Source organism: Bubalus kerabau, chromosome 2 (genome assembly GCF_029407905.1).
Source record: "Bubalus kerabau isolate K-KA32 ecotype Philippines breed swamp buffalo chromosome 2, PCC_UOA_SB_1v2, whole genome shotgun sequence".
Classification (NCBI taxonomy): domain Eukaryota; kingdom Metazoa; phylum Chordata; class Mammalia; order Artiodactyla; family Bovidae; genus Bubalus; species Bubalus kerabau.
In genome coordinates this window covers 160,381,257-160,394,273 of record NC_073625.1, presented here as the reverse complement: position 1 = coordinate 160,394,273, position 13,017 = coordinate 160,381,257, and the positions used below count along the sequence as shown (strand labels likewise).

Sequence of the window (13,017 nt, the reverse complement as noted above, 5' to 3'; positions counted from 1 at the left end):
TGCACTTATCACTGAGGAAGGCTTTCTTGTCTCTCCTTGTTATTTTTTGGAACTCTGCATTCCAATGGGTATATCTTTCCTCTTCTTAGAGAAAGCTACTTACGAACATTAGGGAGTGTATTATCATTAGTGCTCTGGTTTCTCTGTTCTCTTTGATATTCTAATAAAAGTCCCTCTTTTATTAGATAGGAAAGTAGACTTCAAGAAGAATCAAAATGGAGACTTCTTTGCAGATTAGTCTCAAACAGATTCCAGTCACTTTAAACATCTATGCTCCTGTTGGAGTGGTAGGATAATGAGAGGCCTGGGCAATCCAGAGCATAGATATAAAAACAGCAGCAGGTAAAATCACCAGCAACTGACAGGAACATCATTGAACTTCAAAAAATATCGTGTGCTTCAATTTCTCCACACTTTATTACATGTGAGAGTTTAGTGCATATATGCTAATAGTGAAAGTAAAAGTCGCTCAGTCGTGTCCAACTCTTTGTGTCTACACAGCCCATGGAATTCTCCAGGCCAGAATTCTGGAGTGGGTAACCTTTCCCTTCTCCAGGGGATCTTCCCAAGCCAGGGATCAAACCCAGGTCTCTCACATTGCATGCGGATTCTTTATCAGCTGAACCACAAGGGAAAACCATACCCTAATAGATGTCAGGTCAAAAATAAGTTACTTCATATAGTTATCTCATGTCATTGCTTTAATACAGAAAATTCATTTCTGTAGTGAATTTCACAGTTTATTAAAAAAGTAATTTAAAAAATATATAAGTTTCAAGTCTTCCCTCATGCACAGTGGATAAGAATCTGCCTGCCAGTGCAGGGAGCACAGGTCAATCCCTAGTCTGGGAGATTCCACATGCTGCAGAATAACTACACCAATACGCAATTACTGAGACTGTGCTCTTTAGCCCATGGGCTGCAGCTACTGAAGCCCACATGCTCTAGGGCCCAAGAGCCACAACTAATGAGCTCCTGTGCCACAGTAGCTAAGCCCGTGCACCCTAGAGCCAGCAAGCCATGACTCCTGAGCCCACATGATGCAACTACTGAAGCCTGTGTTTCAGTAGGAGAAAACAAGAGAAGCCGCTGCAATGAGAAGCCTGCACACCACAACAAAGAGTAACCCCTGCTTGCTGCAACTAGAGAAAGTCTGCACACAGCAAAGACCCAGTGCAGCCAAAAATTTTTTTTATGAAGGAATACATATTTTGGGGGAAGGAGTTGGTGACATGGGCTCTCTCATATGTTGCTAGTGAAAGTGTAAATTCATTAATTCATTCAACAAATATGTGCCAGGCAGGCTTCCAGGTACCAGGGATATGACAGTCATAATGGAATTTACATTTTAATTGGGGAGATACAAGTACATACATAGTTTAAAAATATAGTATTTTATGCTATGGAGAAAAATACAGTAGGTTAAGGGGATTCGAGTGTGTCAGACTTTGAGGAAGAGGTTTGGTTATGATGACAGGGTCCAGGTCTGAATGAGATGGTTATGCCCTGCTTTTTGCGTTAAAGGGATTTTTAAGTAGGAGTGGTATGACTTGCTTTAAAAGATTCCTTGTGGATTCTGTATAGTCCCTCTGGGCAAAAATGTTGTATAGAAATGGGGTAGGAGGACATTGTAGTCATCTAAGCAAGGACAATAATGGGCAGGACTAATGGGTTAGCAATGGATGTGGGAAAATGCTCAAATTCTAGACATATTCTGAAATACTATTTTGGCAACATGGATGGACCTAGAGATGAGCATATTAAGTGAAGTAAGCCAGAGAGAGAAAGACAAAAATATGATGCTGCTTACATGTGGAATCTTAAAAACAAAATGATGCAAATGAACTTACATACAAAACAGAAATAGTCCTACATACATAGAAAACAAACTTATGGTTACCAAAGGGGGAACAAAGGGAGGGATAAATTGGGAGTCTGGGATTAGTTGATCCAAACTACTATATATAAAATACATATACCATCAAAATACATAACCATCAAAGACCTACTGTATAGCACAGGAACATATACTCAATATTTTGTAATATTTTTAAAGGCAAAGAATTCTTTTAAAGGCAAAGAATCTGAAAAGGAATATATACACATGTATTCAACATATATGTATATGTGTGTGTATATATATATCTGAATCACTTAAGCTGTACACCTGAAACTAATACAACATTGTAAATCAACTATATTTCAATAAAAAATAAAAATGAATATTTAAAAAAGGCTTGGCTAAAAATCATTTTATCATTTTTTGGTTTGAACAATTATATAAATAGAGTTGCCTTTTCATCGGATAAGAAAACCTGCAGGAGAAGGATTGAGGCAAGAAACTCAGAGTTTATTTTTTATATGATTAATTTGAAATGCCTGTTAGAAACCTGATTGGAATTGTCAGTACAGCAGTCTAGAGCTCAAGGGGAGAGATCCTAACTGGAGAAGTGATCTTGAGATTATCAAAGTATAGCTGGAATTGAAATCCATAACTGGATAAGACTCCATCAGAAACCAAACTAAATGGAGAATGCAAAAAGAAAGAAAGTGCAAGCAGAACAATTGGATTTAATTTCCCATGTGGAAGACAATAGAGCTTAGCAAGTAAGAGCATGAACTATGTCCTCAGAGTATACAAGTTTCAGCAGGGATTGCTTCTTTAATCATGGAGCATAGGTAAACAGCAGTTTTATGCTTACTTATAGAATTATTGTGAAGATTAAATGAGAATCTAATCACAAAGTATTTAACATATAAGTACTCAATGAAGGTTAGTCATACATTATTGGCATCACTTTCATCACTGATAGGTGACAACTCCTAAGGAAAGAAGCATGATAATATACATGCTAACGATCTTTAGAAGATAAAAGAGAGTAGTAAACAGGAGTTCAAGCTTTTACACCCATCACCACACCAAGGGTTTTCCGCACCACTTTTCATGTTTCTTTTATACAGACCTCAGCTACTTACAGATACCAGCCATATGGTCCATATCTCTCCACATGCTTAATTTTTTGATCTCTTTGACTTTATTGTAATATAAGATGATATTGGCCTTTAAATGGTTTATACTACATATAAGCTCAAGGTTATACACATACACTCACTGGTCAAATGATCTTGATTAGATGGAACAAACCAGGAGAACTGTTCCATAGACTATGTTGAATAAGAGACCAGAGAGTCAAAGATCTGTGTTAAAGTAAATGAGAAACCAGAAAGCCATTTAGAAAAGATAGAAAGAGTTCAGGGGGGATTCCTTTGTAGGAAAGAAGATGGGAGGAGCCAGAGGTTAAGAGAGATGTTCCCCAGAAGATGAAGAGCAATAAGAGGGTACTGATGATGCTGACATATGACCAGGGAAGGATTGATTGTTTCCACTATAAGCATAACTAACATAGCCACATTAACTGCATTAAATTAGAGACCTCAACCAAAGAAACCATGATATTACAATTAAAAGCCAGTTATTTTCCTCTATGTTGGCTTCATTCACATTCAATATTGCTAATTATCATGCATTCCAAGTCTAAGTAAAATCAGGCAATGAGCCTAAAAGAACTCAATGCAGTGTTTCTATTTTGGTAAAATTGCCTTAATAGTAAACAGAAATGAAGTTTTAAAGATTAGAAATATAGTTGAAAAGAATCCATAATTCCCCTTCTTTATGTAATTTTTAGAATTATCTGTAGAATTTTGTTTCTAGGGAATTCTATACTTTAAAACTGCAGGTCAGTTTGAGATAAATGATGGTGTTATTCAACATTTTTCAGTTAATCATCAATAATTCATTAAAATCTCACAAGTTCATATCTAGTAATAAGAAATCATTATTTGGGCTTGTTTCTAGGCAGATACTGGAACTATTAGGAAGTGTTTGGGACCAGTATGCTGACTTGGGGTCTATAGAATAAGGAGATCCATGGATAAGCTTCAGCAGCTCCACAGTCTCCCTGGAATAACATGAAAACTTGTGTACTTGTGTCCCAGTGAGTTTTTCCTGGGGATTGAATCCAGAAACACTAGAGGATTCCCAAATCGATTCTTATTTTCTCAGAAGTTTTTGATCCACTTTACAGAAAACAACTTACCAGCTTTTTAAAATAAAATGTAGACCTCAAAAAAATTAATAGATTATACATTGGAATATTTGAAAATCTATCAGCAATATATTACCTCCATGCAGACATGTTCTGATCTTCTGTAGTCATTTTTTCTAAAAATTTATTTCTCTTTGATAGTCAATAAAGTTTTTTAGCTTCTACAGTCAGAAAATGAGAGATGCTGAATTTAGAGGGCTTTTTTTTGTTTGTTTTTTATAACCCCTGTTTCCCTTTGGCAAAGACATCCGATCTGGGATCTGACATGCCTCTGGATCAAAACCAACATTTATGAGTTTCCTTTATTCTCATCCCAAGAGCACTGACCCATTTAGCTGGAGGATGGAACATAGAGGTTTGGGGTGGCTGTAAATAACATCTTTATTTGTAATGAAACCTTGCTTTGCTTGATTTTGGTGGTTTTAGCAGAATTTTGTGGGGAACAGGAGGACAAATGGTTGAGGGAAGGGGAGAAAGAAACAAGGACAGGATAAAAGGGGAAAGTTAAAAAGAATCTTTGCAATACAGAAACATATTTGTTTCTTTGGTATGGGGAAAGTTTGCAAATGCTGCCTTACTAATTTACCATGGGAGGATTTCCAGTTCAGTGAATGCAATTTTGCAATCAGTTGACAGCTATTTGTTACATACATACAAGATGCCTAGTGCAGTTCTAGTCACTGCAAAAGACAGAAAAGAAACAGAAATCAATGTCATCCCTTAAAAGATCAAATTTCCCCTAATTTGATGGGAAAAGGAAACATTATCAAATAGAGTCTCACAGATACAATACAAAGATATATACTGACATGAATATATATCTAGATAGGTATCTGTGGATATACAATCAATGAAATTTATTAAGACTGAGCTTGGATTTCTCTCATTCATCTAAAAGATATTTGATTGAAACTTTTAAATGTACAGGAAATTGTAAAATATTTCGTAAGATACTCAACAAAATAATTAATTTGATATTAACTTTGACATTTTCTTTACATTTCATTTTTTAATGAGATTCTCTAATTCCAGCTAATACCCATCCTCCTGTCCTCTCCCTCCCCAAAGGTAAACACTGCTAAAATGTTTCTGTGTTTCATTCCCATGCATGGCTATGCAGTTTAACAGCATGTGCTAAACATTTTTAAAAAATTCATTTTGTGAGCCTTTAAATTTTGAATAAATAGGATCATGTAGTATATATAATTTTCTGATTGCCTTTTTTCATTTTTCATTGTTTTTGTATTTATATATGTTGATACACTTGGATCTAGTTCATTCATTTTAAGGGTTATTCTGTTAGTCTGATGGCAACCCACTACAGTATTCTTGCCTGGAAAATCCCATGGACAGAGGAGCCTGACAGGCTACAGTCCATAGGCTTGCAAAGAGTTGGACATGACTGAAGTAACTGAGCATGTATGTTTAAAGAAAAGTTATACCAGTTTTTATAACTTTGCTAAATGCTATCCTTTTGCATAGGTGTAAAATGTTCTCTAGAATAGAGACCTAGAAGTGAAATTTCTGTGCCTACATCTTCAAACTTACCAGCTACTATCAAATTGTCCTCTAATCTGTTCTCATCAATACAGAACTTTCTCTGCATTCTCATCTACTTTTAGGGTGATCAATTTTACAATATTATAACATGAATTGGAATCTCACTGTTATTTTTAATTTGATCAGCAATGTTAAGCACCTTACAGATGCTTGTTGACCTTCTTGGTTTCCTGTTTGGTTTCCCATTTGGTAAACTGTTTCTTTGCTGCTGCTGCTGCTGCTTCTAAGTTGCTTCAGTCGTGTCTGACTCTGTGTGACCCCATAGACAGCAGCCCACCAGGCCCCTCCATCCCCGGGATTCTCCAGGCAAGAGTACTGGATTGGGTTGCCATTGTCTTCTCCAGAAACTGTTTCTTTATTTGTCCTTTTTTAAAATTAGTTTGTCTTTAATTCTCATGGATTTTCCCCAGCCTAAGATGAATCTTTTCACTTTGTTTTTAGTATCTCTCTTTGAACAGAAGTTGTAAGTTTTAATATCATTCATTTAGCAGTCTTTTCATTATGGTTCATACTTCTTGTGTTTTAAGAAATATTTGCACCTAATAGTTTGGAAGGAGGAGAACATTCTATACATAAAAGCCATAAAGTGAAAGTGTTAGTCACCCACTCGTGTCTGACTCTTTGTGACCCCCAAGGGCTGTAGCCCACCAGGCTCCTCTGTCCATGGAATTCTCCAGGCAAGAGTACTGGAGTGGATAGCCATTCTCTTCTACAGAGGATTTTCCCAACCCAGGGATTGAATCCGGGTCTCCTGAATGCCTGGCAGATTCTTTACTGTCTGAGCCACCAAAGAAGCCCTTAAGACTAGGAATTAATTAGCACAGTGGAGGAGAGCAAGTAAACAGGCTTGATTTTAAGAGAAAGAACCTCAAGAAGTCATCTTGTCTACCTTTAAAAAAAAACATATATAAGACTTAAAAGATTGTTCAGGCAACCCGAAGTAAAGTGGCAGGGTCAGCTCAAGAATGAAGGATATGACTTTTAAGTTCCACTGTCCCAGGCTTATGCAAGCACTGAAGGCTGAAGGGATCGCTGTGTTGGAGCTTCTGTAACCATTTGAAGCCCCACAGTGTGCAGGGAAGCTCTGACATTTTGTCACCAGAGGAATGAACACTAAATTATCTTTGGCAGACCTTTGCTGAATTTAGATAATCTCAGAGGCATAATTTTCACAGCCTCAGCACTGCAAAGTCTGACAAACCTGTCTCCAAGATATGTTTCGTTCTATCTATCCCAATTCCCTATACCTTATGTCCATCCTATTTCCAAGACTATCATTTATCTGAAGGAATGGCAGGCATGTTTTTTTTTTTTTTTTCCTGGATCATTGCTCTTAGGTCAAAGTTCCAGCTAATCAACAGGCTTTCTCAACTGCTTCTTCCAGAAATATTTCTAATCAAGTTACTAGAGTAACTTTAAGCTGGAGGGGGAAAAAGCAGCTTAAATGTACATACCAATGCAATCAGTTAAGTTCAGTTCAGTCGCTCAGTCGTGTCCCAATCTTTGCGACCCCATGAATCGCAGCACGCCAGGCCTCCCTGTCCATCACAAACTCCCGGAGTTCACTCAGACTCATGTCCATCGAGTCAGTGATGCCATCCAGCCATCTCATCCTCTGTCATCCCCTTCTCCTCCTGCCCCCAATCCCTCCCAGCCTCAGAGTCTTTTCCAATGAGTCAACTCTTCACATGAGGTGGCCAAAGTACTGGAGTTTCAGCTTTAGCATCATTCCTTCCAAAGAAATCCCAGGGCTGATCTCCATCAGAATGCAATAATTATTTTTTAATTCACTGTTTTGCAATCTTTACTTATTACTGTTCTATTCACCTCTTTCTACCATGTTGTACTTGATCAGTAACAAGCAAAGGATAGTATGCTTTTATAAAGCTAATTTTAAAAATGACAGTTGATACTGATATAATTTTAAAAGTGTCTTAGTAAATATTTTGAAAACTCACCAGTGTACTTAATCTGTCATACTTTCCCCTGAAAAGAATAAGACGGAAAAAAGACCATAATCAGATTACTTCCACAAACACCCAAAAGATACATAACCTCCAAGGACAAATGTATAGTAAATTATTTGAAAGAATGAGGCCAATTAGAAAGTAGTTCACCGACACAGCAATCAGAGTTCATCAATTCAAAGTCCACATCTATCATTCCTACATGTTCTTACGGGTACCAAGTCAGTCAAAATAGAACAGAAGGAAAGCATATACAGAGATTCATCAGAGTTTAACAACTCTGACAGGTGCACGATTTTCAAGTAAAAACACACGTCAATGAGAAAAGAATCCAGCCACTGCTAAATTTGTGTAAATTATTAGTATATCTTAGAAAATACTGACACCCTAGCATATATAATTTTTGACTTTGGCTAATTTCTATAGTTTTATGCAGATTACTCTCATATTTTACGTACATATATCTGCCAACCCTTTCACACACATAAAATTTGGTGGCCCTAGTGGTAAAAGAACTGGCTGACAATGCAGTAGATTCAAGAGTCTGGGTTTCCCTGGAGAAGAAAATGGCAACCTGCTTCGGTATTCTTTTCTGGAAAATTCCATGGATAGAGGATCCTGGCAGGCTATAGTCTATCGGTCACAAAGACTCAGACATGACTGAGTGACTGAGCACACACAAGGAATCTATATAAGCCCTCCAAATGACTGTTGTGCAAGCTAGAAGTTTGAGGACCATTGCTTTAGTCCAATGACCAGAAAGACTGTGTTGCCAAACATATATCAACAACTTAAATATTCACATATATGCTGAATGTATATGCAGGACATAAGTATATACTACATTATTAAACATTATTACATCAGCAGAAGAAAATTTCGATGCAGTAGTATCTATTCTATTGCCCATGAGTCACTGGTCTTCCCTTGAAGTAAGACCTATAGCAATCAACTATTTTAACTTAATAGCAGAAATAGAAAGGGTAAATCTAAGAGAATTTTGTACTGGCTGGATACATGAAGCATATTCCACATCAGATTTTACAGAGTTTCCACAATGTATGTTTACCTAAGGCTTATAAATTTCCTACTCATGTCATTCTCAAATACATGTAGACAGGAACAACTACTGCCTAATGCCTCCATCTCATGCCATGTACTTGCATAATTAGAGATCTATTGTCTTAGGGCAAAATTTTATTTAATACATATAAAAACAGTAATAACAATTAGAGAAAAATGTTATGATTTAGATAAACAATGAGAAAGTATCCATGCATTGTGTAAAAATCCAGTATTAGATCTAAATATATAAATCAAGCTAAAAAAAATTAGGCATACCTTATTTATTACTAAAGAAAATGGATCATTAACATATTGCTAACAACTAATTCAACCTTACAAAAGCAAAAATAACAAAAATTATTTTATTTCATAATTCCCAAGACATCAAAAGAACATTTAGTGAAGCTGCTACATTTTTAAAGTATAATTGAATATTTCTTTAGTTAAGAAAAATGAACACTAAATATCCTGATCATATTGTTTATTTTAAATATTTATTCCATGAATATATAGCTGAAAATAAACTTTTACACTACTCAAAATATCTTTTATTTTTTAAAGAATAGTATAAAAAATTTTTTAAAGGTTATGGTGATTTTATTCTGCAATGGGAAACCAAGTCCTGAATGAGGTAGTGACATAATGTGATGACTGATAATTTTTTTTATATTACTTTCTTTTCTTTTCTTTTTAAACTTTACATAATTGTATTAGTTTTGCCAAATATCAAAATGAATCCGCCACAGGTATACATGTGTGCCCCACCCTGAACCCTCCTCCCTCCTCCCTCCCCATACCATCCCTCTGGGTCATCCCAGTGCACTAGCCCCAAGCATCCAGTATCGTGCATCGAACCTGGACTGGCAACTCATTTCATTCATGATATTATACGTGTTTCAATGCCATTCTCCCAAATCTTCCCACCCTCTCCCTCTCCCACAGAGTCCATAAGACTGTTCTATACATCAGTGTCTCTTTTGCTGTCTCGTACTCAGGGTTATTGTTACCATCTTTCTAAATTCCATATATATGCGTTAGTATACTGTATTGGTGTTTTTCTTTCTGGCTTACTTCACTGTATAATAGGCTCCAGTTTCATCCACCTCATTAGAACTGATTCAAATGTATTCTTTTTAATGGCTGAGTAATACTCCATTGTGTATATGTACCACTGCTTTCTTATCCATTCATCTGCTGATGGACATCTAGGTTGCTTCCATGTCCTGGCTATTATAAACAGTGCTGCGATGAACATTGGGCTACACGTGTCTCTTTCCCTTCTGGTTTCCTCACTGTGTATGCCCAGCAGTGGGATTGCTGGATCATAAGGCAGTTCTATTTCCAGTTTTTTAAGGAATCTCCACACTGTTCTCCATAGTGGCTGTACTAGTTTGCATTCCCACCAACAGTGTAAGAGGGTTCCCTTTTCTCCACACCCTCTCCAGCATTTATTGCTTATAGACTTTTGGATCACAGTCATTCTGACTGGCGTGAAATGGTACCTCATAGTGGTTTTTATTTGCCTTTCTCTGATAATGAGTAATGTTGAGCATCTTTTCATGTGTTTGTTAGCCATCTGTATGTCTTCTTTGGAGAAATGTCTATTTAGTTCTTTGACCCATTTTTTGATTGGGTCATTTATTTTTCTGGAGTTGAGCTGTAGGAGTTGCTTGTATATTTTTGAGATTAGTTGTATATCAGTTGCTTCATTTGCTATTATTTTCTCCCATTCTGAAGGCTGCCTTTTCACCTTGATAATAGTTTCCTTTGATGTGCAGAAGCTTTTAAGGTTAATTAGGTCCCATTTGTTTATTTTTGCTTTTATTTCCAATATTCTGGGAGGTGGGTCATAGAGGATCCTGCTGTGATGTATGTCAGAGAGTGTTTTGCCTATGTTCTCCTCTAGGAGTTTTATAGTTTCTGGTCTTACATTTAGATCTTTAATCCATTTTGAGTTTATTTTTGTGTATGGTGTTAGAAAGTGTTCTAGTTTCATTCCTTTACAAGTGGTTGACCAGTTTTCCCAGCACCACTTGTTAAAGAGATTGTCTTTAATCCATTGTATATTCTTGACTCCTTTGTCAAAGATAAGGTGTGCATATGTGCTTGGATTTATCTCTGGGCTTTCTATTTTGTTCCATTGATCTATATTTCTGTCTTTGTGCCAGTACCATACTGTCTTGATAACTGTGGCTTTGTAGTAGAGCCTGAAGTCGGGTAGGTTGATTCCTCCAGTTCCATTCTTCTTTCTCAAGATCGCTTTGGCTATTCGAGGTTTTTTGTATTTCCATACAAATTGTGAACTTATTTGTTATAGCTCTGTGAAGAATACCGTTGGTAGCTTGATAGGGATTGCATCGAATCTATAAATTGCTTTGGGTAGTATACTCATTTTCACTATATTGATTCTTCCAATCCATGAACATGGTATATTTTCCCATCTATTAGTGTCCTCTTTGATTTCTTTCACCAGTGTTTTATAGTTTTCTATATATAGGTCTTTAGTTTCTTTAGGTAGATATATTCCTAAGTATTTTATTCTTTCCGTTGCAATGGTGAATGGAATTGTTTCCTTAATTTCTCTTTCTATTTTCTCATTATTAGTGTATAGGAATGCAAGGGATTTCTGTGTGTTGATTTTATATTCTGAAACTTTACTATAGTCATTGATTAGTTCTAGTAATTTTCTGGTGGAGTCTTTAGGGTTTTCTATGTAGAGGATCATGTCATCTGCAAATAGTGAGAGTTGTACTTCTTCTTTTCCAATTTGGATTCCCTTTATTTCTTTTTCTGCTCTGATTGCTGTGGCCAAAACTTCCAAAACTATGTTGAATAGTAATGGTGAAAGTGGGCACCCTTGTCTTTTTCCTGACTTTAGAGGAAATGCTTTCAATTTTTCACCATTGAGGATAATGTTTGCTGTGGGTTTGTCATATATAGCTTTGATTATGTTGAGGTATGTTCCTTCTATTCCTGCTTTCTGGAGAGTTTTGATCATAAATGGATGTTGAATTTTGTCAAAGGCTTTCTCTGCATCTATTGAGATAATCATATGGTTTTTATTTTTCAATTTGTTAATGTGGTGTATTACATTGATTGATTTGCGGATATTGAAGAATCCTTGCATCCCTGGGATAAAGCCCATTTGGTCATGGTGTATGATCTTTAAAATTACAGTTGGGTAGATCACTTATGGACATCACCAGATGGTCAATCCCCAAATCAGATTAATTATATTCTTTGCAGCCAAAGATGGAGAAGCTCTATACAGTCAGCAAAAACAAGATCAGGAACTGACTATGGCTCAGATCATGAACGCCTTATTGCAAAACTCAGACTTAAATTGAAGAAAGTAGGGAAAACCAGTAGACCATTGAGATATGACCTAAATCAAATCCCTTATGATTATACAGTGTAAGTGAGAAATTGATGCAAGGGACTAGATCTGATAGACAGAGTACATGAAGAACCATGGATGGAGGTTCATGAGATTGTACAAGGGGCAGTGATCAAGACCAACTCCAAGAAAAAGAAATGCAAAAAACCAAAATGGTTGTCTGAAGAGGACTTACAAATAGCTGAGAAAAGAAGAGAAGTAAAAGGCAAAGGAGAAAAGGAAAGAAATACCCATTTCAATGCAGAGCCCAAGGAATAGGAGAGATAAGAAAGCCTTCCTATGTGATCAATGCAAAGAAATAGAGGAAAACAATAGAATGGGAAAGACTAGAGATCTCTTCAAGAAAATTAGAGATGCCAAGGGAACATTTCATGCAAAGATAGGCACAATAAAGGACAGAAATGGTATGGATCTAACAGAAGCAAAAGATATTAAGAAGATGTGGCAAGAATACTCAGAAGAAATATACAAAAAAGATCTTCATGACCCAGATAACCACAATATTGTGATCACTCACCTAGAGCCAGACATCCTGGAATGTGAAGTCAAGTGAGCATTAGGAAGCATCATTACGAACAAAGCTAGTGGAGGTGATGGAATTCCAGTTGAGCTATTTCAAATCCTAAAAGAGAATGCTGTAAAAGTGCTGCACTCAGTATGCCAGCATATCTGGAAAACTCAACAGTGGCCACAGGACTGGAAAAGTTCCATTTTCATTCCAATCCCAAACAAAGACAATGCCAAAGAATGTTCAAAGTACCATATAATTGTACTCATCTCACATGCTAGCAAATTAATGCTCAAAATTCTCCAAGCCAGGTTTCAACAGTACATGAACCATGAACTTCCAGGTTCATGAACCATGAACTTCAAGCTAGATTTAGAAAAGGCAGAGGTACCAGAGATAAATTGCCAACATCCA

At 36.5% G+C, this 13,017-nt stretch overlaps 1 protein-coding gene across 33 annotated transcripts in view; it reads right to left on the bottom strand.

Moving 5' to 3' along the window:
- LOC129644008 (uncharacterized) overlaps positions 1-13,017 on the bottom strand; it is a 416,390-nt gene that overhangs the window by 185,681 nt on the left and 217,692 nt on the right. For 5 of the 33 annotated variants that reach the window (XR_008710660.1, XR_008710670.1, XR_008710680.1 and 2 more), the window contains one exon: positions 9,863-11,734. The exons of 14 other annotated variants lie outside the window; for them this stretch is intronic. The gene's annotated coding sequence lies outside the window, so the exon portion shown is untranslated. 14 more of the 33 variants (XR_008710654.1, XR_008710671.1, XR_008710674.1 and 11 more) reach the window with 8 other exon arrangements.